The sequence below is a fragment of the Chrysemys picta genome, chromosome 20 (genome assembly GCF_011386835.1).
Source record: "Chrysemys picta bellii isolate R12L10 chromosome 20, ASM1138683v2, whole genome shotgun sequence".
NCBI lineage: Eukaryota > Metazoa > Chordata > Testudines > Emydidae > Chrysemys > Chrysemys picta.
This window is the reverse complement of record NC_088810.1, coordinates 18845757-18870603: the sequence shown is the minus strand read 5'-3', so window position 1 is coordinate 18870603 and position 24847 is coordinate 18845757. Positions and strand designations below refer to the sequence as shown.

At 48.2% G+C, this 24847-nt stretch overlaps 1 long non-coding RNA gene across 2 annotated transcripts; it reads right to left on the bottom strand.

Moving 5' to 3' along the window:
* Window positions 1-562: 562 nt before the first annotated feature.
* LOC135976757 (uncharacterized) lies at window positions 563-12995 on the bottom strand. 2 transcript variants are annotated; one of them, XR_010594054.1, is made up of 7 exons: window positions 12879-12995; window positions 12222-12363; window positions 7671-7742; window positions 4906-5158; window positions 4231-4358; window positions 2178-2288; window positions 563-874 (listed from the first exon to the last, which is right to left on the bottom strand). It is a non-coding gene; the product is annotated as an uncharacterized LOC135976757 (long non-coding RNA). The 2 variants fall into 2 exon arrangements; XR_010594053.1 differs by lacking the exon at window positions 4906-5158 and having other exon boundaries at window positions 566-874.
* Window positions 12996-24847: the final 11852 nt, after the last annotated feature.

The window sequence follows — 24847 nt, the reverse complement described above, 5'->3', positions numbered from 1 at the left end:
ATTGTTTTAGGGGAAGTGAACCGGTAAGTACGCTTACTCCATAGTCCCCTTGATATCTTGTTTGTTTCAACTGTCTATAAGGCAGACCTTTTCTGGATGCAGCTGAAACTATTCAAGAATGGATCCAAGGGCTAGTATAGTTCCCTTTGCATTCCAGGGAGATATCATCAGCTGATCCAGTGATGTCAGAACATCAGATAGCACTGAAAGATCTGGAGTGATCAGCCAGTGCTTCATTTTATTGGCACATATTTCATATTTACAATAGAACCCAGTGAATGATAGTGAGGAAATGTGAGAGGAAGAAATACAGAAGATACGAAGAGCTAGTCAACATTTATGCAATTTATACTAATTGTGAGGAAACATAGCTGTTACATTTATTTTATATTTTTGTGTTTCTACATAAATACATAAACCACTAAAAAAAAAGATGACTGATTCACTGTAGGGCAGGGGTCGGCAATGTTTGGCACGCGGCTCGCCAGGGTAAATACCCTAGCAGGCCGGGCCAGTTTATTTACCTGCTGACGCGGCAGGTTCGGCCGATCGCGGCCCCCACTGGCCGCAGTTCGCCGTCCCGGGCCAATGGGGTCGGCGAGAAGCGGCGCGGGCGAGGGATGTGCTGGCCGCAGCTTTCCACCGCCCCCGTTGGTCCGGGATGGCGAACCGCGGCCAGTAGGGGCCGCGATCGGCCGAACCTGCCGCATCAGCAGGTAAATAAACTGGCCCAGCCCGCTAGGGTGCTTACCCTGGCAAGCCGCGTGCCAAACGTTGCCGACCCCTGCTGTAGGGGAAGTAATTTACAAGTGTGGCAGAGTTCTTTGTTTTCCTCCTTGAGGAATGTTCTAATTCAAAGCAAAGCTGTTCACATCTGAAATAAAGGGGAAAAAAATAAACAAGTTATAATGGTGACTTTCCATCTATTTTTAATTTACAGTATACAGTGATAAGGGACAAATCTTCAACTGGAATGAGTTGTCCATTGAAGTCAATGGAGCTTGGATTTTATTATGAACAGTTTGCATAGCTGTACCCCAAACTTAGTAAATTCTAGGAGCAAACATCAAATCAGATTTAGTGGAACTGAGCACAGCTCAAAGAATGCAAAGGACAATAAAACTGTTCCGATAAAGAGAAGTCAACATTTTATATATGAGACCATTTGCTAGGATCTAATGAAGATGGATTTTTTTGTTTGTTTTGAGGATGAGATTTACATATAGTCACTGTGTGTTTGGAAGAGCCTTGAATCATGACTACTGAAATCTCAGAGGCAAATCCTCACCTGGTGTAAATTGTCCATTGAACTTGATGGAGCTATGACAAAAGTTTTGTCCCAAAAGTCAATGGGAATTAGGCTCATAAATCACTTAGGCGATTTTGAAAATTTTATCTTAAATGACTTGTCCGTATCCTACTAAACTGTGACATTGACTATTGCGGACTCTTCTCTGGTCTTCGGGGTGCTTACCATGTCTCTCCTCAGTCCATCCAAAACTCTGCCACCAAATCATCTTTCCCACCTGTCATTTTGATCATCTCATCCCCTAATTCATATCCATCCACCAGCTCTACTTTGCACTACATATCAATTTCAAGGTCCTTACCCTTGCTTTCGTCTCCAACCTTGTCTCCCTTTGCATTCCCCCAGTTTTTTCCATTCTGCCATTGATATCAGCCTTGATTTCCCCCTTCATTTCTTTCTCCCATTCCCAGCTTTTGTAGCTTCATTTGCCAAGCCTTCACTCCAACCTCATTTGGATCCTTTCTTAGAGCTCGCCTCTGCCATATCACTTGCGAAAGCATAGCCAATTACCCCCATAACTGAAATTAATGGATACACCAAGGTGTTTCCATGTCTTACCAAGTTACTGCATAATCTAATTTTTGTACTCCTTTCCTTTCTTTCTTTCCTCTTTTTTGTCTGACTTTGGCTCTCACTAGTGTCCTATCTGGTTTTTACATTGCAAGCTTTATGTAGCAGGGACAGGATCCTTTCTTTCAGCTTTGAAATTCCTAGCACATATTTGGGTGCTCAGAATGAGTTGTAATTTCCACTTGGAGTTATAGCACACAGCCTGCTGCTGCCTTGGAAACTAGTGAACTGTTTGCTGGATCAGGAATCAACAATGATGACACGCAAATACCCAAGTAACAATACAGAACCTCAGTACCTTCTACAAAAGAAGTGTGAATTGTTGTAGCAAAAAACATAGAAGATGGAGAAGGACAAATAAGAAGGGAAGATGGCCCTGGAGTGATGATCCTGCAGACTTTGTCAAATCCTGTAAAGTTAACAAAATCAGTCATTCTGAATACTGTCGCATCAAAGCTAGAGTTAAGGTTCATTGCCCCTTGTCGTGTCTGTAGGACATAACTGGGGAGAGTGGTTCAGCTACTTCGGAGACTCATTAGCAGATTTGTTCACTGTCTTTAAGAGTAGCAAGGCTGCTGAGTCTTGCAGCAGCATTGAGAGGGGATATCAACAGATTATTAGATATTTGGAGAGGTGACATATCTTTTTCCTATCCCCCTCCTCTAGAGCCCTTCAATAATCATGCACTTGGTTTATGCAGTGTAGTAGTAGCCATATTGGTCCCAGGATATTAGAGAGATAAGGTGGGTGAGGTAATACCTTTTATTGGACCAACTTCTGTAAGATGGTCCAAAAAAAAAGGTATTACTCATCCACCTTGTCTCTTTAATGCACTTGGTTTGACTAACGACACCTTAACCATCAGCCTGTCACGTGGTCCTACTGCAGAACATAAGAACGGCCATACCGGGTCAGACCAAAGGTCCATCTAGCCCAATATCCTGTCTTCCGACAGTGGCCAATGCCATTTTCACCAGAGGGAATGAACAGAACAGGTAATCATCAAGTGATCCATCCCCTGTCACCCATTCCCAGCTTCTGGCAAACAGAGGCTAAATCCATGTTATGACAAGATAAAACTGAATCCATTCTATGCTAGATATGCAGGAGTGTCCATGATTTTGGGTGAGTTTGATACTCTTCCATTATACAGCCGAACTAGAAATTATTGCAGTAAATATTTTTCCTGACATTTGCTTTTTCTGCATTAACTGCAAAAATAACCAGATCTACAGCATGATTGTTATGGGTTTCAGTTTGAAAATTTGATGAATATTTTGTGGCCAGATTTATTTAATTTAACATTTTTGAATCAAGAATTTGGTAAATGTTTTTGTAAATAAACCACCTGTAAGATGCATCTACTGGTGGCACAGTGCAGTGCTGCAGTTATGTCTCTGCCTCAGTTTCCCGCATTGGGCTCTCAATAAGTCCAATGAGGCTTATGTATATTGAACAGTGCCTCTTCAGGGGTTGGGTTTATTTAACCCAAGGGTGAAACATTTACACAAATAGGGCTCCATCCTAGCTGGAGGGGGAAGAGGCTGAATTAATCTTCATCCATCTACCCCATTTATGTCCAGGTCATTGACCAGTGAGGCCCTATTGACCCAAACCTCTCTTCTGGAGTCAGGGTCTCTTGTCATCCAGTGGGGAAGGGTCTCTCCTCTTGAGTCAGGGTCCCCACAGAGGTCATACCATGACAACCCTTCCTCGGAGCAGCATGTAATTTCCTGGTGCTCCTGCTGCTGTCTGATGAAGTCTGTCCATTGGGCCAGTTTTTGCAGGGACCTGACATTCATAACTCCCTCCAACCTCTCCCACCTACGAGCATTCTGCCTTGGTTTCCTTTCCCAGTGAGCTCCCTCACTAGCTCCCTCTGAGAAGGCCTCCACGTTGGAGCATTCTCTTTCTGCCTTCCGGACTGTTCCTCTTCTCAGAAGGTGTTCCTTAACTAATTAGCTGCTGGCCAGCAATTTAGGCAATCAGTTATCCCAAGATGGATTGGGCTTGGTTTGTTCTCTTTAGCAGAGCCTGTTGCAGGTAGGCTGAAGGCCTGATTGCTCTCAGGGGCCAGCTTCTCTATTGCACCCCCTGTGTATAGATCTGAGTTAAATATATAATATTAGGGTGATCTTCAAGGTGGGACTTAAGTGATGCATAGTCTTTATGCTGGCCCTCTGCATACAGGTGAATATCCCTCTCCTTGAATAATTTGATTTTCTTAGCATATTTTTCAAATAGATTTCTAAAAATGGTCAGATAATTTATCCACCTCATTGCAACAACCTTTACAGCAAATAATTGCATCTTTGTGTTTTGAGGAATAGGAAAGAAACTATTTAACCTACCTTTCCAAGTGAAGTTTCGAATTCACTATTATAATCTGTGCGGTATTCTGGAGGATAATCTGTGGGGTATTCTGGATAATAATAATAATCTGTGGAGTTTTCTGGAGGATAATCATCTGTGTAATTGTCTAAATGACAAAATGGTTTTGGATGAGTCTATTTGCATCTTGTACAAATATATTTAGAGTTATTGAAGGTGCCTCTCACACACCCAGAGTATCTATGTTCTATTTAAAATCACACATCAGAACAGATGAACACCTCTCCCAGCCTACTTTGTGCTCTATGCCTGTCAAACATTTTGAATGTTGGAAAACAGAAGAAGCCCCCAAACAAAATTATCTTTGTTAAGCTGGAGTTAAGGATATGAGCACATACAGTAAGACAGAAGAGTATAGAGACAGTCTTGGTCTTAGACGCTGTGACGTTTTCTATTAACACTTTAGACTCTCAAAGTTGATCAGAAAATTCAAAACTGATATTTTTTGCTACATGTAAATATTGGTACTTAGCTGTTTGTTAGCTCTTTCAGGAACAATTTAAATATAAAGTTTAAATATTTTATTTTCCAAATCAAGGTACAATGTTCATGTTTAACTTGATGTCTGCACCAATATTTATATTCATAATTGCACAGGGTAATACTTCAGAACACCCAGGGAGATACCAACAGACCTTCCCGTAAGTGTGATATGCATGTGTTGAATGGGGCTGGGTGGTGACTGCGCTTCATACAAGCTGCTGATTGCTCTCTGGGCAGTGTGTCCTCATAACCAAATTTCCTCGTGTCCTTAATGTTTGGGTTGCTTTTTGGAGTACTTGAGCAATTGTAACTGTTACACAACAGAGGGTTTTTCTCCTGGGATATTTTGAAACTTGCATGCAACCACAGCATTCCTGGGGTTGGAGTGTGTATTAGGATGGGGATCTAGAGAAAACAAAGTAAAATAATTAAGTAATTCAAGGGTATATGTTTTAACAGCCAAACTTTAATGTTTCCCATCAGAGGGACACCATCTGCACCTGTTGCACATGTGGTACATTGCATTACACATTCAGAAGGTACATTTCTGTGTAAGTAGGCTCTGAATGAGCTCTCCCCTGACATCTAGTGATGAACTAGGGGAAAGATCTGAGGAAAAAGACTTAGCAGACGCACCTCTGCCTAGAGAGGATCAGGAGAAAGACCCACATTGCCAAAGTGATCTATTTTGGGTTAAAATTCACTTTAGTATTGAATACAGGAATAATGAAATGTTGTTATCCTTATTGTATGAGTAAATGGCAGCAGGTCGGTACTTAGCATGCCCTGATTGAGGGGGTCACCCTCCATTTAACTTCATTCAGTAAGAAGGGCGTAGTGATGCGAAATCCAAGTAAGAGTTCTTACCTGGTGGTGTGGACCTGTTTAAAGGGTCCTAGAAGCCTGGTTTGATTTTCGCCCCCACCCCACCCCACCCCAGTGTTAAGAGCCAACTAGATTCATTTTTCCTGAGTGACCACGTTAATTGATCTGAGGGGGATGAACCTTAGCCCTAGTATGGAGACAGCATTGTGCAGAAGAGGCAATCAGCAGAGTGGTTCCCCACTACCCAGTGAAATCATGGAGAACTGGGCTAAGTGGTGGAATCTCAGAACAGCATCGCAGTGAGAGGCGGAGGTGATGACTGTGGCAGGAAACAGCAACAGAGACAAACAGTGGCAGAGACACTGATGAGCAGAGGAGCCAGAAGAGGGGCTGCAGCCTGATGCACCCTACATAGATGTGTGCCAGGCTCTCTCTCGCCACAAAAGGGACAGGGGTTGTGGGAGTTTGTGAACCACGCCAGGTACGTGCCTGTGCTTATGGCTCCGTGGGGGAGCCTCCAACTAATATTTCTGGTGGGCTGTGGAACCAGAGTGGAGTACAGACTGACCCACCTGGGTTCCTCGTCCTCCTCAGGTGACTGCAGGTCCCACCACTCAGCGTCAGGGCAGGACACAAGAGTGAGGAAGTGGATGATATGAAGCATGAGCACGTACAGAGGTTCTCTGGGTGCAGTTTGGAGGCAGACTGACTTCATATAATGCTGCTGGCTCCTGTGGCATATCAGGGCATCTGGAGAGGCCCCTGGAGGTGATGGGCGGGGGGGAGGGTATGGGACAGTGGTGTAGTGGTAAAATAAATGCATAAAGTAACCTAAACTAAACTCCACATTCCCCAGATGAGAAGTGGGTAAATTCCATTTACCCTTGACTGCACTATGGGTCAGGGAGGACTACATAGAGAAGGAAGAGAACTCATTGAGGAAGGAGACCGAGGCGAGAAGGGTGAGGGGAGTTCCCTCTCTCTGGGAAGGGCCTGGTGAAGGCAGGCTGCAGAGAACTACAGAAGGTAGGTTAGGCTTCTGTGGGAGACCTGGCGATAGGGCCTGTAAGAAGTAGGCTGGTCTCTACGAGAAGTTGCCAGAGTCCCTGGGGAAGGGAGGGGAGGCAAAGCAGTGGGCAAACCTGCTAGGAAAAAAACTGGCTAGGAAGTCTGCAGGGAAAAGCCCTGGGAGACAGAGCTCTGCCAAAGGAGCAGCAGAGCAGAAATTCGGCAGTCCCTGGAAGAAGTAGCATAGTCCAAGAGGGGCAGAAGGACCTTTTGTTAGGATGTTGGTGTGGATTCTTTCATTGTACTTTTGTTACCCCAGAAGGAGACAGAACTGGAAAGAGGTGACTTGGCTGGAGGGCTAGACCATAGAAGACATAGCCACAAACAGGCCATCACAGGGCCCAAGAAGTGATCAATAGGGGTCGCTAGAGGCTAAGACGACTGTAATACCGTGACCTGGCGCTAGGGATTCAATGGCAGTGAACGTAGCCATAGGCGCTGACTCCATGGGTGCTCTGGGGCTGGAGCACCCACAGGGAAAAATTGGTGAGTGCTCTGCACCCACTGGCAGCCAAGCTCCCCTCCCCACCTCACCTCCGCCTCTTCCCCTGAGCATGTCGCGTCCCTGCTTCTCCGCCTACCTCCCGGCGCTTGCCACCGCAAAACAGCTGTTTTGGGGCGTAACAAGCTCTGGGAGGGGGAGGAGTGGGAACGTGGTGCGCTCAGGGGAGGAGGTGGGGCTGGGGTGGGGATTTGGGGAAGGGGTTGGAATGGGGGCGGGGTGGGAGGGGCAGGGCTGGGGGCAGAGGGGAGGTTGAGCACCCACCGATGCAGAAGTCGGCGTCTATGAACATAGCCACTTATACTCCCTTTCAGTCATACAGTAAAATCTGTGCCTGTTCTTTGAACAGCACGGAAGCTGTGAACAATACATGTCAAAAGAAATTTGAAAACACCGAAAAACAAATATATTCCTAAAAGAGATGCAAGAAAAAGCTTAAATTCAGGGTAGATCGTCTTGACACGTTTATGATCTGTTTACATATTTTATACAACTTGATCAATGTGCCATATATTCTCTCACCGTATAAATAAAATGTGTAGTTCCAAATGGAAAAATTGTTATATGATTCCCATCCTTCTCCAGCAGCATTTCCTGGCGGGACGTGGGGAAAGCAATACATTAGTGCAATACAAATACAAGTGCAATACGTTTCCGGGCAGGTGGGAGGAGAGTGGGAAACAGTACATTAGTGCAAAAAGCAATACAAACCTGTCTTCATACATCCTGAGAACTGAGATTCTCATAGGGTCAGATTGTGAACGCCTCACTCCCACTGGTGAACAGCTACTCACATGAATATTGACATTGATTTATTGGGATTTCTTGTGCCGGAAATTGCTCCCTAGTGGGAGTAAGGAGGTCACAGAATGGCCCATAATTAGCTTTGAGAACCTTGGATGAAAGGCATCATATTACAAAACGATTTAGAATTGTGTGTGAGAACTCCTATTTTCCTCTAAAGGTATGTATTTGGAGCTATTGAACCATGCTGGGCAATGATCACATATCCAATGCTAAAGTTTTTTGTACTCTTCTATGGGTCAGTGTAGCGGGGTGGTCACCGGCTCCTGGCCTTGGAGAGGGCTGGGGCTGGGAGCCTTAGGCTGGGCTGATTGGGAGGCAACCTCAGCTGTGGCCATGCCCCAAACAGACTCAGCTGGCCCCATAAAAGATAGGGAAGCCAGGGCCAGACATACAGTCTTCTCTAGCTGTAGAGGGAGATAGGCCTGGCTGCAGGGAGCTAGAGAAGGTACCTGGAGTGGAGCAGGGCTGGGGGAAGGCCAAGGGAGCTGGGGAGCTCCAGCCTGGAAACCCCCCCAGGCTGTGGCCTAGTAGAAGGCCAAACAGGTACTGAGGTTGCAGGGGACAGCCCAAGGCTAGGTGGAGGCAGAAAAACCCAACCTTGCTTGTGATGCGTGGCTTATATTGCCGTATGTCCCAGGGAACGGGGCTAGTTGGTGACTGGCAGTAACCTGATTGAGGCAAGGTGGGGATAAGGGAGTGGGGGTTCCTTGGGGAGGGGAGACCCTGAGAGTGAGGGGTTACTGGCGGGGGCAGCACCCCAGGTAACAGAGCATCGGAGTCCAGGGACGTGGGGCCTAGCGGCAGTGGGACACCGCCCTGCAGAGGGTGCTCCAAGGCTGGAAATGAGCTAATTCCCAAGACACCAGCAGGAGGCGCTGCAGGGGTGAGTCCCACGTCGCTACAGTCAGTATGTTTAATATGGATATCAATTTCTCTGATCTGTCTATGAGTTTAAAAAAATTCTCCTATTACCTTAGTATCTAGACACCATAAACTGGATTTTGAATAATATTACTGCTTTCTCTTAAAGATCGAGCCCTCTCCACTTCCTTTATCTCAAGCTTCTTAAAATGAGATTACGCTTCTGATTAGAATAAGCTTTCTAAATGCCTAGCCTTACTGAAATTGTACAGGTTTTAAAGACTCAAGAAAAGGGAAATGGCTAAATATCAGTCAAACTCAGACTTTTGAAAAGTTAGTTAAACTCCTTTTCAGGCGGTAATATTGCAAGGCAGTTGGATTTTGGGGAAAGGCCCATTTGTGCAAACAGTTACTGCCATGCATAGGCATGCTCCCATGTGTAGATCCCAACCCGGCCTTTTAATGATCAGGGTTGGGGTGTGGTTCAGTGTCTTGGGTCAGCATTTTTTCTCTTCACCCCCCCCAATGGTTGTTCATTGTTCTGTGAGGGAGTTATCAATTTACCTACCACATAAATTGATTTCTGCATGTTTGTTAAGACCTTTGGCATGAGAGTTATTGGTGTTTAGCCATGCCTCTTGTATCTGTCATGATAGTCCTGCTATTTCATTTCATTGGGGTTTAGGTCTAGTGTTCTGTTACTCATTAGGCAAATGCACATGCTATCAAGACAGGAAATAGAAGAACATCACCTTGAGTTTGATGCCCATATTGACTTTACCTTTATTACGCTATTTGGGATAAGATTATTAATTGCTTACATATTTATTATGTGATTCTGATGAGGTGGACTGGCATCCCACATTTTGACACTTTAGAGGGATTTGAAATCCGTGCTTGAATTTTTTCAATCAGAGTCTATATAGCAGCTGACCTAGAAGCCCAAATCTAAATAAACCTAGTCTGTAAAGATGCTTGAAAATTGGACCCAAACTCAGATCTAGATTTCTCTGTGAGCCAACTTGTAACCCTGTGTTTCCAAAGCATCCCAGAACTTGGGAGGAAACTTGGAATCCCCAGAACTGAACCTGCATCTGAATTGTGTAGCTTGCACCCATCTCCAATTCATATGTAAATAAAGCCCTAAATAATTGTTCAGTCTTTAAAAATGTGCTGTCCTTTTTTGCTTTTATAGTATAAACTTTAACCTCTGCCCCTAGTTACAAATTCTTCCATGTCTTAAACTTGCTTTAGCAGCCTCTCTTCAAAAGCATTGTTCCAATCCAATCCCTTTAAAAATATTATATTGGAACTATGGATATCGCCTTGTAATTGTGGCACAAATAAGTGTATTTGTTATTTATTAATTGACTGACGAAGGGTAAGGAAATGAGAAAAGAACTTGTAATTTGCATCTGGAAATCCCCAGCAAGTGAGGATCTGACATCAGTGCTTATAACAGTTTATTTGGCATTTTCTTCAGCAGAGTCAAAAGTAAATAAATTTAAAAACAGGAAGTTGAAAGTATGCAATTAAAACAATTGTAAAGCTAAAAGAAAAATGAAAATTACATTTAAGACCTTTTTCTTTTGTGTGTGTGTATCAAATACAATTAAAAACATACCAAAAGTGACTGAATTGTATAGGTGAAGCAAAGTTAGTTTAATATTTTGTGTTGTAGGGAAAAAAATACTGAAAATGATAAAGGTGTTTCTATAACAAAGGATCATAAAATGCCTAATGGAGTTCACCAACAGACTTTTATTCAAATCTATTAATAGTTGTGCCCATCACTGAAAAGCAAAAACCTCTGGGTTGAAATGTGGCAGGTGTTTAACAGCACTGCCATCAAACAGACTAGGAAGAAAAGAATGCTTTTCCTATTAGAAACTGCTAGAGGAATTTAGGAAGACAGAATGTAATTATCTAAGGTGGAGTTTGGCCAGAACCCCTGGGTTAACAACAATCCCACTCTTACAAAAAGGTTTCACAAGATCTTTAGTGAATCAAGTTTACAGGACATTGGCTTTGCATCTCATTTGAAAGGTGGCAGGCCCTGCAGCACAATGCCATCTATCGCCAACATAGGGCTTTGGTGCTGTGCTGATCTACAAGAGGACCTGATGCCTACTTACTTTCTGAAACTGCTTCTGACACTTTAGCTTGAAGGACTCCCATCAAGAATTTCACCAGCCAGCCTGACCCTGCTTAAAATGAGCAATCTAAGGGATCCTAGCATGTGGCAGTTTGACTGCTGGGGTAGATTTTTCCACTTTCTAAATTTCCTTTTAGTTTTGAAAGGTTTTGTTCCATTTCACATTCAGGTAATAGAGGAGAGTAGTGCTTCCCAAGCAGCATCTATTGTGCTTCATCCTTCAGAAGCAAACCATTGGCTGGTCAGTCTTCCCCTCCTCCTGTGTGTCAGAGCACCCTTCTGAAGACACTGCATGTGTCTTTTGGGGCACCTAGTAAGACCACATGCATCACGCCTGTGCTAACCCTACTCTGGTTTTAAGATCCAAATTGCCCCCCTTCCTTTTAAAATACTCTGTACAAATCATTCCAGTCTCTCTTATATACCTTGTTGCTCCCCGTTGTCCTCCTTGCTCATCTAACAATGGTCTCCTTATTACCTTTCCTCACGGTGGTACAAGAGCCGCCTTCTCTGGATCACAAGGCTTTCTGCATCTCTTCCTCAGCCACCCTACAGCTTGCTTCAGATACCCACTGAAAACCTCGCATCTGCCTTTCCTGTGCCTCTTCATGTCTCTGTCTCCACTATTATTTAACTATATTATATGCAGCTATTCTGTAAAGTATTTTAGGATACAATTTTACATGGAAAGGATGGTATAATGTAAAACTGTACCCTGTAAGCTTACATCCAGTGCACTTTACTCAGGTGGTTTTTGATCCCTGTCTTTCACTTATTTATTCCAGACTCCAAAGAGAGACTGCTGAGCTCCAGTTCATTTGCAAATTTGACACCACCAGATCAGGATTAAACAAAGACTGTGAATGACTATCCAACTACAGAAGCAGTTTCTCCTCCCTTGGTGTTCACACCTCAACTGCCAGCAGAGCGCCTCACCCTCCCTGATTGAACTAACCTCGTTATCTCCACACTGATTTATACCTGCCTCTGGAGATTTCCATTACTTGCATCTGAAGAAGAGAGGGTCTTACCCACGAAAGCTTATGCTCCCAATACTTCTGTTAGTCTTAAAGGTGCCACAGGACCCTCTGTTGCTTTTTACAGATTCAGACTAACACGGCTACCCCTCTGATACTGAAGAAGCAACATTCTTTTAGAAGCACCTGGCAGGTACGATTTCTTGATCAGTACAGTTAACGGCATCACTTAATTAACTGCAATCCACAGAAGAGTAAAAGTAAAATATTTACCCAGTAAAGTCTGGAAAACCATGGCTGCTGTTAGTAAAAAGGCCATTCTGTCACAGCTGGTTCAGTCCACTGTCTGCTTCTTATCCTTATCCTTTTAAGGAACCAATGCAGTTGCTTGGTGTATAACAGGAAATGACATGCTCTAAGGGTTGGAATAGTGTATTATGAGAAAAGGCAGGACAGTTTTGCCCAATTTTTTTCCCCCCCCCAGAAGATTGCCTACAGCCATACACTGAGCTGCAGCTCTTCCTGTTAAAATGCGTTAACTACAAGTGGAAACAGAGGGAAAATCCAGTGAACAGTGCCAGGAAGGGCACTGCTGGAAGCTTTTAATTTAGGAAGAAGGTTTCCAAATGAAGACAGGCATTGATTGCCAGCTTCATGGCCTTTAACAACAGTGCCAACTTTGTTTGCCAAGAGACAAATTGTTAGAGGTCAGGAAGTCAGCTAGCAAAAGTGAAAAAGTTCTGCAGGGCCATCCTTACCCGTACCCAGCTGCGTAGGGCACCAGGAAACTTGGGGCACCAAATTTCCTGGTGCCCTGCGCAGCTGCGAGCTGCTCCAGCCCCTGCTCCAGCTCTTCCCCAGGACCCCCACCTCTTCCTGCCCCGTCCCCACTCCCCTGAGGACTCTAGAAGCGGTCGGGCCTGCACTCACCGGTAAGTAGAGCGACCCGGCCCCAGCCCGCTCTGGTCTCCTGCCTCCAACCCGCGCTGCCGGGGCCTCCCCCCAAGCCGGGGAGCAAAGCTGGCTGGGGCCAAGTAACTCCATTTCCCACAGGAAGTGGCCAGCCCCCCCCTGCTTCCCCCACGGAGGCCTGGGGCCCCACACAGCCCCCTCATGGGGGGGCTGCGTCAGGCACCAAAATAGCTAGGGACAGCCCAGAAGTTATGAAAAGAACAATTTTAAACAAGAAAGAAGGTGTGAAAAGTCTTCTTTAGGAAACGTTTTACTTTCAGAACATTGAGAGAAGGCAACCACAGAGGAAAGAAACTGGAGAAAATATCCCTTCTACAACTCTGGGAACCACTTATTCCTAATAAGACAAAGTCAGTGTCACTAGGTAACTTACCGTTTAGTAAGCAGTCCTACAACAGATTCTCCAATGTTTACATTTTTTGATCCTCACTAGTGACCTTGACTTTTTCCATCAAATACATTTTTAAGTACACCCTGTAGAAACAATTATGAATGCAGTCCCTGCCACAAAGAGTATAAATGTAATGCCATGTAACAAGTCAGAGGCATGAACAGACAAAAAAGCGGGGTGGAAGGAGAGAGAGGATCAGGGAGTTGAGGATGAGTTCATGAGATTGCCGAAGTCGATCACGTGTGGACCTGTCTCCAGGGCTGTGTTCCAACTTCTGGGTTTTGTTTTTGGTTTCTCACATTCCCTGTCCCCTCATTTCTCATAGCTGAAAAACGGAAATGAATTCTGAACAGTGGTCTGAACAAGGTGAAGGAGATATGAGAAACAGCTGTGCAGAGGTCATTCTATCCACAAGGAGCTGCAGGGAAGAAGGCTCTGAGATGTGCATAAGAGAGGCCAAAATGGGTATTGAGGCTGGTGGAGTAAGAGGGCAGGTGTCAGTATTTCCTCTAATTTTGTTATGTGCACCAATATGGAGGTGATGTGTGCCATGGCAGGTCCGTGCTGGGGGAGAGGCATCTCTCCCCGCCACAGCCCTGAGCCCCTGCACGTGGTTTAATAGGCAGCTATGCGGCCACGCAGCTTAGAGGGAACTTAAGTGGGTGTGTGGGTGTAGAATGAGGAATGCAAAAAGAAATGAGGTCAGAGATGTCAGAAGGGTGCTGCATGATGTGTTTCGTTTTTTTTTTTTTCTTTCTCCTTTTGCTGTTGCCACTAGGTAAACACTGGGGCTAGAAAAGCTAGCCTTTTAAACTCATAATTACCATATGCATAGAACCTTGCGCAATCCAAATGGCTCCCAAAGCAGTCTACAAACTTCAGCTCAGACCCAGTTCACACAGGGATAACTTAAACTGCTGTCGTTCTACCCTAATGGTGGATTAACAGTCTGCCACAACATGAAACCTCTGTTTAAGGAGGGGACGTGAATACTCACTGAACCATAAATAAATTAAAAAAAAAAAATCAGAAACAAAAGAATCCTCCCCCTAGCAGAGTTTTGACCCTGTAAAGGGAGAAGTACCAGAAACTCTGGGAGGTCCACTTGGGAATTTGCTATTGCTATTGATTTTTATGTGGAAGATGCTTAGGTGGTACAGTGATCAGTGGCAGTTTAAAAACCTGATATAGATAGATAGAATGGAATACTGCTATATGCAGTTGAACTGTAAAGGGAGGGATGATCTAGGTAGGCAGAACTCAATGTTTCCTTGTTGGAATTAGGCCAGCATAACAAGGTTAACACACCATGTTTTGCAAAGAATTCTATGGTATCATTAAGGACCACAAAGGTTTCGGGACCTTAGTTTTACATGTCTAAAAGACAGTGCCTCCTTACACGGTGATGGGGCGTTAATTAAGTACTGAATCAGGGAAGAGTGTCACTTCCATCAACCTGTTTTCTCCTTGGAGGTCCTCCATTCAGGTACCCTGCTTTGCTTGCGACCTCTGAGACAATTACAGCATGTGGCTGCAGATTTAATATGTTACGTCTGGTTTCATTTTTAAAAGACGTCTGGAATTCAAACCCGCTTCTGTTTCCTTGGGTTTAGTTTCTTGGCTTTCTAGGGCTTGTCTAAAACTATGGGTGCTATAATAGCCCAGCTCCACAGCGGTGTAGCTATACCACTCTAGAGCTGTGTGACGTTCCCCTGGTGTTATCCGGACTGGTGATCTGCTAGGTCACTCCAATCCTTGACTCTGGGAGCCAGCCTTACCCTGCTCTGCTGTGAGAACCCCCACTCCTGGGCTGTTCATGCACAGCCTCTGGCATGTAAGCTGCTCCTCGGATCGTGTAACCGAATGACACTAGCCAATATCTCCGGTCCCAGACGCAACCCTAGGAATCTCCATCTTGCAGTGTCCAGTTATGCCCGCTGGACGCTGCAAGCTTATATGAGTTCGTCAATTTAACAAAGAAATTGATATGTACCAGGCTTGTTATCCCAAGGGGAGTCGGATATGCTTCAACGGAAACTTACTGCTTCAGGTAGAATAAACAAACAGTTCTTCTTCGAGTGCTTGCTCATATCCATTCCATTAGGTGTGCGCGCGCCGCGTGCACGATCGTCGGAGAATTTTCTACCCTAGCAACACCGGCGGGTCGGCTGTGGAGCCCCCTAGAGTGGCGCCTTCATGGCGCTGAATATATACCCCAGCCGACCCGGCGCCCCCTCAGTTCCTTCTTACCGCCCCTGACGGTCGTTGGAACTGTGGAGCGCGGCGTAGCTGTTCTCCACTCTCCCTAGCTTATTTAGTCATTCACAGTTATAGTTATAGTTCTAGTTGTTTATAGTTAAACAGTTGGTTTTTTCACTTGTTACTAGTTGTTATATAGTTCAAGGGGATTAAGGGGGTTGTCTCCCCCTTTTTCCCCCGGCCGCGTGGCCGGGCTCATGCCCAAGGCTCCCGGCTTCAAGCAGTGCGCCTCCTGCGCTAAGCCTATGCCAACGAGCGACCCGCACGACTCGTGTCTGAAGTGCCTGGGAGAGTCCCATCAAACAGATAAGTGCAAGATCTGTAAGGCCTTCAGACCAAGGACCAAGAAGGAGCGGGACTTTCGGCTCCGGCAACTCCTTATGGAGGCGGCACTTAGCCCGGACGCTCCATCAGCGCGTCAGGCCCCGGCACCTGGCACCTCGGTGCGCAGTGCCCCGGCGGCACCGACTATTCCGACCACGCGAGTGGCGTCGGACAAGCCTCGTCGGCACCGCAAGCACAGCAAGTGCCTCGGCGCCGTTCATTATCCCCGGGACATAAAAAAGCCCATAAGACGGGGACCTCCGTGCCGAAGACGCCGGCTCCCCCAGTGCCGGGGGTAGAGCCGCGTCCGCCTGTGGAGTACCGGAAACAGGTGCCTCCAGCACCGTCGACTCCGGCTCCGAGGCCGTTGAGTCCGGTGCAGACAGGGTCTCCACCGAGACCGGCGGTGATACAGTGCCTCCCGTCGACCCCGGAGACCTTCGCGACGGCGAGAGACTTGATCGCTCTCACGGAGCCGGCACCGCCCCAACCACCGGCACCACCGGCACCGTTGACTCGTCCGGTCCAGTCTAGGGGGAAACCTGCCTTGATGCGCCCTCCATCGCAGGGGCTGGAACCACGGCACCGGTCCAGGTCCCGAAGCAGGTCCCCACGCCGCTCGCAGTCCCGGCGCCGGATATCACCTCGGCACCGGTCGTACTCGTGGCCAAGATCTTCGTCGCGGCACCGCTCTACGTCTCGGCACCGTTATGATCGTCGGCACCGATCAACATCGAGACGTAGTTCTCGGCACCGCTACGATCGACGCTCGACGTCGAGAGGCCGCTCCCGGCACCGGGCCTACTCCAGGTCATCGTCGAGATCCAGATCCGACTCCCGGCACCGGAGAGGTCATCGGCACCGATCGCGATCCCGGCACCGATCGCCGGCACCGCGTGGAGATAGAACATCTCCGGACCGGCACCGTGCGGCACCGCAGCCCACGGGATTCGTCTCGGCGCACTCGGCACCGCCATGGCCATCGAGATCGGTGTCTCGCTCCTCTGAGGACTTATCGAGATCGGCATACCCCCCTCAGGGGCAAGCCGAGGAGCAGGACATAGGCCACTGGCAGGAGGTAGCAGAGGACCCTGCTCATGGTCCATCTCACTGGTCGTTCTGGACCCCGTGGGCGTACCATCAGGCGCAAGGGGCTCCAATAACTTCGACCTCTCGCTCGGGCCACTCCGTTAGAAGGGCCCCGGAGTCCACCATCTCTCGGCCTCCGCCAGGGGGCATGGAGGCTTCCGTGTCCGCACCACCTGACGTCCTGGACCCAAGCGCAGGTGATGCTCCGGCCCAGGAGCAGGGAGACCAGGACCCTCCCTTGGATCCTTTACCACCGGAGGCATCTTCCTCTTCCTCTCCGGATGAGGCAGTGGCGGGCACGTCGTGCACAGGTCCACCCCCAATAGATCTTCGGGCTCACCAGGACCTCCTATGTAGGGTGGCCCGTAATATAGACCTGCAGGCGGAGGAGATAGTGGAGGTGCAGGACCCCATCGTAAATATCCTCGCGGCGGATGCCCCATCGAGAGTGGCATTACCCCTGATCCGCACGATCCAGGCGAATGCAAGTACGATATGGCAAACTCCTGCCTCTATCCCACCCACAGCGAGAGGGGTGGAAAGGAAGTACTTTGTCCCCTCCAAAGACTACGAGTACTTGTATACCCACCCCCAGCCGTGTTCACTGGTGGTGGCATCAGTGAATGCAAGGGAGCGCCACGGTCAACAGGCCGCAGCGCCCAAATCGAAGGAGGCTAAGCGCCTCGATTTGTTTGGCCGTAAAGTTTATTCAGCCGGAGGGCTGCAACTTAGAGCGGCTAACCAGCAGGCGCTCTTGAGCCGCTACAACTTTAACTCCTGGAACTCTATGGGGAAGTTCAAGGAATTGGTTCCCCAAGAGTCCAGGGAGGAGTTTGGGGCCTTGGTAGAGGAGGGTAAGAAGGTGGCTCGGACCTCCTTACAGGCCTCCTTGGACATAGCGGACTCTGCTGCGAGAACCCTGGCCTCAGGTATCGCTATGCGGAGGATCTCCTGGCTCCAGGTTTCGGGTTTGCCTCAGGAACTGCAGCAAACCCTGCAGGATCTGCCCTTCGAAGGACAGGGGTTGTTCTCGGAGAAGACGGACTCTCGCCTGCAGAGCCTCAAGGACTCCAGGACAATCATGCGTTCCCTGGGGATGCATGTTGCGGGCCCTCAGCGCAGGCCATTTAGGCCTCAGCCTCAGCGCTTCTACCCCCCCACACCTCGTCAGAGACAGGACTCGGCCCGGAGGCGCGGGCGAGGTGGTAGACGAAGGTGGACCGGCCCTCAACCCGGTCAGAACCAAGGGCCACCAAGACCACCCGCAGGCCCCAGGCAGAACTTTTGAAGGTGCGGTCGAGGACGGCGCCCCAGTCATCCCCCAGGATCCAGCCCCCTCCTTTCGGGATCGCCTCTCCCACTTCCACCGTGTTTGGTCCCTTATAACTTCGGACCGTTGGGTCCTTCGCACGGTGGAGAGGGGATACGCTATCCAGTTGTCTTCAATCCCCCCCTCCCACCCCCCTTCCCCGTCCCTCTTCAGGGACCCTTCTCACGAGCAACTTCTTATACAGGAGGTTTCCACGCTCCTTGCTATGGGGGCCATAGAGGAGGTTCCAGTGGAGTTAAGGGGCAGGGGATTTTATTCCCGTTACTTCCTCATTCCCAAGTCCAAAGGAGGTCTGCGACCCATCTTGGACTTGCGCGGACTCAACAAATTCGTAGTAAAGTTGAAGTTCCGCATGGTCTCTTTGGGGGCCATTATCCCTTCCCTCGATCCTGGAGACTGGTTCGCCGCCCTCGACATGAAAGACGCATACTTTCATATCGCAATTTACCCGCCTCACAGACGCTTCCTGCGATTCGTGGTAAGCAAGGTGCACTACCAATTTGCAGTCCTTCCCTTCGGCCTATCCTTGGCCCCAAGAGTGTTCACGAAATGTATGGCTGTCGTGGCAGCGTACTTTCGTCGGCAAGGGATACAGGTGTTCCCGTACCTAGACGACTGGCTGGTACGCGGTCGCACCAAAGAGCAAGTTCGAGCTCACGTCCACATAATAGTGCACACATTCAACGAGTTGGGCATCCTACTCAACAAGGACAAATCCACTCTAGAACCTACCCAGAGAATAGAATTCATCGGCGCAGTCCTAGACTCCAGACGTGCACAAGCCATCCTGCCAGACAACCGCTTTGGCACCATCACGAGCCTCATTCAAGGGCTCAAGGCCTTCCCAACTACCACGGTGAGGTCGTGCCTTACCCTGCTGGGTCACATGGCTTCCTGCACGTACGTAACCAGGCATGCCAGACTTCGGCTTCGCCCACTCCAGACCTGGGTGTCGTCAATATACCGCCCACATCGGGACAGCCTGAACATGGTGGTCACGGTCCCGAACTCGGTCCTGACCTCCCTCACCTGGTGGCTAGATCACAATGTGGTCTGCGAGGGGATGCCATTTCACGCCCCACAACCCTCTCTGCACCTGGTCACAGACGCTTCATCTCTGGGTTGGGGCGCCCATCTCAACGAACACCATACCCAGGGCCTGTGGACTGCACCTCAGCTAGCCCTGCACATCAATGTTCGGGAACTGATGGCGGTGCGCCTGGCGTGCCAGGCATTTCTCAACCTCCTACGTGGCCGCTGTGTGTTAGTTCTCATCGACAACACCACGGCCATGTTTTACATCAACAAGCAAGGAGGAGCACGTTCGTCAATTCTATGCCAAGAGGCCATTCGCCTGTGGGACTTCTGCATCGCCCACTCAATCCATCTCACGGCATCGTTCCTCCCTGGAGTCCAGAACACTTTAGCGGACCGACTCAGCAGGTCCTTTCAGACGCACGAGTGGTCTATCCGTCCGGACATCATACATTCCGTCTTCCAGAAGTGGGGGTTTCCCCAGATAGCCCTGTTTGCTTCTCGAGACAACAGGAAATGCCACGTGTTCTGCTCCCTGCAAGGTCGAGCTCCGGGCTCCCTCTCGGATGCGTTTCTCCTTCCCTGGAAAGACCACCTGTTTTATGCCTTCCCTCCGTTTCCTCTGGTCCACAAGGTACTGCTCAAATTGCGCAGAGACCAGGCACAGGTAATTCTGGTCGCTCCAGCGTGGCCGAGACAACATTGGTACACCACACTGTTGGAACTCTCGGTTCAGACACCGATCCCGCTTCCATTATGTCCAGATCTCATCTCTCAGGACCACGGCCGGCTGCGTCACCCCGACCTGCAATCGCTCCACCTCACGGCGTGGTTGCTCCATGGTTCACCCAGGCAGAGCAACAATGCTCACTCTCGGTCCAACAGATTCTGTTGAGCAGTAGGAAGCCCTCAACACGAGCCACGTATTTGGCCAAGTGGAAGCGGTTCTCCTGTTGGTGCGAACAACGAGCCACGTCCCCGTTGCAGGCACCTATTCCTCTCATATTGGAATATCTCCTCTCCCTAAAACAGCAGGGGTTGGCGATATCTTCAATTAGAGTTCACCTGGCCGCTATATCAGCCTTTCACCCAGGGGAACTCGCGTCCTCAGTATTCTCTAACCCGATGGTCGTTAGATTCCTCAAGGGCTTAGACCGGATGTACCCACAACAACGTCAGCCCGTTCCGACGTGGGACCTCAACCTGGTTCTCTCCAAGCTCACAGGTCCTCCATTCGAGCCACTGGCCACCTGTTCACTTTTGTACCTATCCTGGAAGACAGCCTTCCTCGTAGCCATCACCTCAGCAAGGCGCGTTTCTGAACTCAGGGCGCTTACATCCGAGCCCCCTTACACAGGTTTCCATAAGGATAAAGTGCAGCTTCGTCCACATCCTGCCTTTCTCCCTAAGGTGGTTTCTCCGTTTCATATCAACCAGGATATATTTCTCCCGGTCTTTCATCCTAAACCACATGCTACTCGCCAGGATCAACGTTTGCATTCTCTGGACGTACGCAGGGCCCTGGCTTTCTATATTGACCGCACAAGGCACTTTAGAAAGACGACGCAACTCTTCGTTGCAGTGGCCGACCGAATGAAAGGCTCACCGGTCTCCTCACAACGCCTATCCTCCTGGATTACGTCTTGCATCCGGACTTGCTATGACCTGGCAGGTGTCTCAGCACCGCACCTCACCGCTCACTCCACGAGGGCCCAAGCTTCCTCGACTGCTTTCCTGGCGCAAGTTCCGATCCAGGACATTTGTAGAGCGGCGGTTTGGTCATCAGTCCACACGTTTACAGCTCACTATGCACTAGTGCAGCAGTCCAGGGACGATGCTGCATTCGGATCAGCGGTTTTGCACACAGCAATGTCTCACTCCGACCCCACCACCTAAGTTGGGCTTGGGAGTCACCTAATGGAATGGATATGAGCAAGCACTCGAAGAAGAAAAGACGGTTACTCACCGTTGTAACTGTTGTTCTTCGAGATGTGTTGCTCATATCCATTCCAAACCCGCCCCCCTTCCCCACTGTCGGAGTAGCCAGCAAGAAGGAACTGAGGGGGCGCCGGGTCGGCTGGGGTATATATTCAGCGCCATGAAGGCGCCACTCTAGGGGGCTCCACAGCCGACCCGCCGGTGTTGCTAGGGTAGAAAATTTTCCGACGATCGTGCACGCGGCGCGCGCACACCTAATGGAATGGATATGAGCAACACATCTCGAAGAACAACAGTTACAACGGTGAGTAACCGTCTTTTACTATAACATCACTATAACAACAATGCTCAGTGCATCATGAGCCTCCCGAAGACACCCAACATGACAAACTTTGCATTGGAGACCACACAATCATTTTACAAGGATGAACATGGGGGTGCTGGGTGTTCCCCCGAGGTACAGAGCGTCACAAGCTGTAGTGTAGAAACTTTCTACAGCAACGGAAGGGGGGTTTCCGTTGCTGTAGGTAGTGTGCTTCCTCAAGCAGCGGTAGCTAGATTGACAAAGATTCTTCTGTCAGCCTAGCTGCATGTACACCAGGGGTTAGATGTGATGTAGCTTGGTTGATCAAAATTTTAAGTGTAGATCACACCTTAGTTTTAGGTTTTATTCCCCTTTACAATTACAATGCACAAAGATCTAGAAAACATACTATAGGGAACAAGCAGGATGATAGACTAAAGGACCAAGGTCTTCTCCATCTCTGATCCCTGCAATTCCTTTTCAGAATCTGCCCTGGATTTTCTCCATCGATGGTTTTCACTGTAGATTTTATTTTGTGAGTGTTTCTTGAGCTACGTGCCAGAGAGAGAAACAGTAAAGAGACCTTCTGTTGGGAACTGACTGTACTAGGCTTCATTGTGTAATGAGGAAGTTGCATGTTTTGTCTCAGTATTTTAGCTAGAGCAGAAAACACCTGCTGAATGGGGAAATAGTCTTTTCCAGGAATAGAAGCAAGCCAAAAAATTCACTCAATCCAAGAATTAAGTTTATACCATTTTCATCCCAGTCAGACAAATTCATTAGGCCTGATGCTAAGTTACTCTAAGGCCAGGTCTATGCTAAAAAGTTAGGTTGACCCAACTATGTCGCTCAGAGGTGTAAAAAATACACACCGCTGAGCAATGTAGTTAAGCCGAGCTGACCCTCGGTTTGTACAGTGCTAAGTAGAGGGAAGAGCTTTTCCGTCGACCTAGCTACCGCCTCTCATGGCGATGGATTAACTACAGCGAGGGGAGAACCCTTCCTATCACTGTAGTGAGTGTCTACAAGGCTCTTTATATCACTTCGGCCTTAAAGTTGGTGGAGACAACACACCCTGGCAATTCCTACTCCACCGGTGGCTTCCCTGGCTGGTGTTGAGCTGTTGTAATGGTTCTGCACTAATACAGCTCCCAGACCCTGGCATAGGGAGCAGATCAGGGGTGTGTCTAGAGCATACTGCATGATAGGTATTCTCTCCTACCCAGGGCCCATAGGAGGCCATGGGAACCAAGTATAAGTTGGAGCAGCCTCAGGACTGCTCTAACTCATACAAGGGGTTGGACAGTTGCCTGTACAGCCCCAGAGTACAGGGGCCACTTTTGCTTCCCCACCGTGCCTACTCCAAATGCAGAAACAGAGTAATTGAAAATCAGGTCCACTCTTTGCATTTTGTAATTTTCCATAATATCATAGTGTTCTTGAAGGTTGGTTGTTTTTTTTCTTTACTCAGTCTTTAATGTTGTTTCACAGTTCAAGCTGGAGAAAATGACTCAGAACGGCAGGTAAAATGAATCTCTTACGCAAATGGACCAACCAAAATGTTTTCACTCTCCACCTTCCAGATATCCCTGGCATATCTTCATGTGAGCCAGTGGTCCAGTACTTAGAACATGCATCAGGAATCTTAGCTTATATCCTCATCCCTGTTGCCTTGACTGACTGTAGGACCTTGGGAAAATCACCAACTCTCATTGCCTAATTTTACCTATTAGTGAGATGGAGATACTAATACCTCAATTCACCGGGTCTTTATTGATATTAAAGATAAAACCTCAAAAAGACCTTTAAGATTTCCAATTCAAAGGTGCTAGAAGCACCAATTCATCCAGATGGGTGAGACACATGGGAAAAGATGTTCAAATGTATCCTTGTAATATTTTATTCATAATTATCAATTTACCTGGTGTGTTTATGCTTCATACCCACTGTGACACTGTATGGAATCTGGGGAACACTTTAGGATATTATGAATATTGTAAAACTGCAATGAGTTATGCCCGATATGCTGTGTAAGATATCTGTGAAAATGTTATAATTTGCCAAATATGATAATCCTGTTTATATCTTCATATCACCTTTGTGTTAGGTATGTCTGTATTACAAATCTTGTGCTATGCTTCTGGGTGACACCCCCAGACAGTTTGGTATCAGCACTGCCTAGCCTGCTTGAGGTCCCATTAAGGACCATCAGCTATACAATTGACCCATTGAGAGAAGGCAAGGGATACACCTCATGACTCAGCAAGGCATGCATGAGCATGCTTATGGACAGAAAGGGCTTCCAAGCCTTGTGGTGGGCAGCTTGTGTTTGAAACAAAGGAAGCACAAGCCGCAAGGCAAAAAACTATAAAAGGCAGCTGCATCTTCACCATTTTGTCTTTGTTCCTGCTTCTTACCTCTGGAGGAACTTTGCTACAAACTGAAGCTCTGAAAGGACTGAATGACCCATCCAAGCTGTGGATGTATTCCAGAGGGACTTTCAAGTAGGGTTACCATACGTCCGGATTTTCCCGGACATGTCCGGCTTTTTGGTCCTCAAATCCCCGTCCGGGGGGAATTGCCAAAAAGCCAAACATGTCCGGGAAAATTCTCCCAGCTTTGTTTTGCCGGCATCCCTGCCCCAGTCCCCTGCTTACCTTAGAGCGGCTCCGGCAGGCTGTGAACTGCAGGCGGATTCCCATGTGGCGGCGGCGGCTGCTGCTGCTCCCCCCCAGACACCTCAGCTTTGTGTAGCTGAAGAGCCGAGCTGCCCGAGCGCTGGGGAATCGCCCGGCCGGGGGCGCAGGGTCTGGAGGTCTGGGGGCTGCCCGGCAAACCGTGAAGCCGGTAGCGCTCGGGCAGCTGTTTTGTGTGGCTGGGAGGGAGGGGGGAATGTGGGGCGCTCAGGGAAGGGGGCGGAGTTGGGGCAGAGTGCTCAGGGAGGGGGCAGAGTTGAGGAAGGGGCGGAGTTGGGCGTGGCTGGGGGCGGGGAAGGGGCGGGGACAGGGCCCCATGGAGTGTCCTCTTCTTTTTTTTTTTTTTAAATGTTTAAATATGGTAACCCTATTTCAAGCCAGCAACCTCACCAATACTGCTAGGAACCTGATATACAAAGACTTCAAATGAAGTCCATATGTATATGACTGTTTTACCATTTAGCATCTCTCTTCTTGTTGTTTCTTTTTTCTTTATCATAAACCTTTAGTTTTAGACATTAAAGGATTGGCTGGCAACGTGGTATTTTGGGTAAAATCCAA